Genomic DNA, 3,180 nt, shown 5'->3' with positions numbered 1-3,180 from the left:
TGGTTTCAAACACCTGGCCTCAATTAGTCCACCTGCCTTGGCCTCCCAAAGTGCTGGGATTACAAATGTGAGCCACCGCACCTGGCCCAGAATTAAAAATGTTTAAACACAAAGGACATAAGCCCTGCCTAGCTCTGACAATGACAGAAAAAAAAACCCACAGGTAGCTAAACATTTAAATTATCTAGTTTTAAGGCATAGAACAAATTATATTAAAATAGAGGAAAATGATTTAGTATTTATGTCTTTGTATACAGGCCTAGCACAGTATCACATGAAAGTATATATATAGAGAGAGAGACAGAGAGAGAGAGAGAGAGAGAGACAGGGTCTCACTTTGTCACCCAAGCTGGAGTGCAGTGGCACCATCTCCACTCACTGCAGCCTCAACCTCCTGGGCTAAAGCAATCCTACCACCTTGGCCTCCCAAGTAGCTGGGACTACAGGTATATTCCAACACACCCAGCTACTTTAAATTTTTTGTAGAGACGGGGTTTTGCCATGTTGCCCACAGGCTGATCTTGAACTCCTGAGCTCAAGTGATCCGCTTGCCTTGGTCTCCCAAAGTGCTGGGATTAAAGGTGTGAACCACCATGCCCAGCCTGGATTTTTTTTTAATTTTTTTAATTTAAAAAACCACTCTGACTGCATCCACTCCCTCTTACACTCCTAGAGGAAGTGATGCATTGCCATCAATGGCAAATGGTAGTTGCGTCAAAGCAATGCCAAAAGCGGGCTTCCCGTTCAGGAGAGAATGCTGCATCTCCTCGTGGTTTCTGGTGCTCAACACATTCAGAGAAACTTCTCTAGTAACAAACTATAGAAATGACCCATGAAAGTATAGCATTAGCAAGTTGTTTTGACTCTCATCTTCTCCCAGGTTTGAAGGTGGGGCTTTCATTAACTAGAATTTGGTGCCAGATATCAGCATTGATGTTTAAGATTCAGCAGGAGCCAGTGCTACCTTTTAGATGAGATAGAAGTACTCAGGAGTCAAAGCCCTGCAACTTAACAGCAAAAAGGTTAATTTACACTATTTGATAAAGACCCTTTTCAATGGCGCTGGAGGAGTCTCTCAGCTGATGCCCAATCGTCAGCCTGGAGAGGGTGATACTGGAGTTTATGACTTAACTGGAAGCTGTAAGAAGATTTTATGACCTTGCAGTGGTTAATTTTTATAGTTTTGATAAGCCACCAGCTACAAGTCTAAGTCAGAGACTTTATTCAGTATTTGATATTTGAGGCTGTTTGTCAAAAGATATTAGAAAACTCAAAATGTTTGATTACAACAGAATCACGGGCCATTATAAAATAATAGTTCTTCATTTAACCAGAGTGAAATGAAAAGATCTTAACAGCAATATAGGAAGTTACGTGGATGTAAGGCCCTTAACCCTGTTAAAGTTTAGTTTTGTAATAATTTTTAAAAACTAATTAAAACAACACAGGAATTATCTTAAAGTGTTTGTTGATTAGTTAACAATAAAAGAAAAAAGTAACCTTCTTCAGTGACTGTTTCTCCTTTATGGGAAGCCTATTTGGACAACCTGACAGTCAAACCTGATGAAAAGAAAACGTGAACTAGTCAGATACAGAAAGAGTATGCCCAGTGTAACATGCAAACACTATATCATAGAAGTCTTGAGCAGAATATGTGACTCTTAGCCACAGCATGGGAAGTTGCCTAATTATATTGAACACTTTGGACATATGTTGGACTGAAAAAAACAATACCCCAAAATGAAACCTTCAGAAGCACCCTCAGAAATAAAACTTTTTATTTGGCTTTCTCCTGTCCTTGTGTTCCTCAGTTCCAGTTTCCCTCAAGCCTGGCCATAGAAACTAGAATCTTCATTTTCCAGTTGGGCCCTAGAATCTGTAACTTTTTGTTCAGAGCCAGCCATAAAACTTTTAAAGTATTAATCTAATTTTTTCTTCAAATTTCTGTCTAAGAACTGGCCATAAAGAACTTATCTGACCTTCCTTGTTGTACTATAGGTTATAGGTGCCCCATAGCTAAAAGGAAGAAATGCTAACTCAGAAAGGTTTAGAAGAATCTAGACAGACAGGCCTTCTTGGATATTCCCTCAAAGTCCACTAGAACTACATTATAAACTTTTTTTCAAGCATATTGTTTACAAGGCTGTCCATAATTTGTTGAAACTAAACAATGAAAAATAGACAATTTCTCCTATATATTGGGCCTCTATTTTGAAAACTTTCATGTATATATTCAGAAACAAATCTGCCTGTCCTCTCTTTAATCAATTGGTCTTTTCTGAGTTGATTTTTAAGCTAACCTTCAGAGGGCTCAAGGCCCATAAACATATTAAGAAAAGCCAACAGTGTAGAATTAACTTATACTGGAGGAAAACATTGCCTTAAAAAAAAAAAAAACTTTTCAAGATAAAACATTTCATCATCAGGCCATAACAACAGATTTAGAATTGGAGGAAGGAAAAAAAATGCTACTGGAGTCAAGAAAAGTTGAAGAAGAGAGTTACTATCCCAGGTTTCTCAAAGGGAGAATAAGCTTAGTAAGCTGGAAGCAATGGGGTTCAGCAAAAATTAAACTTTTGAGATATTCATCTGAGAAACCTTTTAGAAACAGATTATAGAATTAAACATTAAAAAATCTTACAATTTCATTAAATTAATGCTTAAAAACATCTTGTGGTTCTAATCAATTTTTTTGTTTTCTTCTAGTGTATTTTAAAAATCAAAGCTTAATTTTTCAGAAAGGCTATTATGAATAATTTTCCTTCCATTCTAGCCAACTGAATCACACACAAAATTCTTAAAAGCATTTTCTTTTTAATGAAGCGCATTATTACACAGACCAATTATAACATGCTTAGACTTTCTGTTTTGTCCTAAACATCCTCTTTCTTAAATAACCAGCCATTTTGTTTTAGGATAAAAATCTACCATACAATTTTTTATACAAAATTATTTTCCTTGTAATCATTCCTTTTTTTTTTTTTTTTTTTTGAGATAGAGTCTTACACTGTCACCTGAGCTGGAGTGCAATGGTGCAATCTCGGCTCACTGAAACCTCCACCTTCTGGGTTCATGTGAGTCTCCTGCCTCAGCCTCCCAAGTTGCTGGGATTACAGGTGCACACCACCACACCCAGCTAATTTTTGTATTTTTAGTAGAGACGAGATTTCACTATGTTGG

At 37.0% G+C, this 3,180-nt stretch overlaps 1 non-coding gene across 1 annotated transcript; it reads right to left on the bottom strand.

Moving 5' to 3' along the window:
* Window positions 1-635: 635 nt before the first annotated feature.
* On the bottom strand, window positions 636-848 carry LOC112204332 (small nucleolar RNA U3). Its single transcript, XR_002937893.2, has one exon. It is a non-coding gene; the product is annotated as a small nucleolar RNA U3 (small nucleolar RNA).
* Between the last annotated feature and the right edge of the window lie 2,332 nt (window positions 849-3,180).

This window comes from Pan troglodytes, chromosome 7, assembly GCF_028858775.2.
Source record: "Pan troglodytes isolate AG18354 chromosome 7, NHGRI_mPanTro3-v2.0_pri, whole genome shotgun sequence".
Taxonomy (NCBI): Eukaryota; Metazoa; Chordata; class Mammalia; order Primates; family Hominidae; genus Pan; species Pan troglodytes.
Note: the sequence above shows the minus strand (reverse complement) of the source record. Positions and strands in the feature narration are given on the sequence as shown.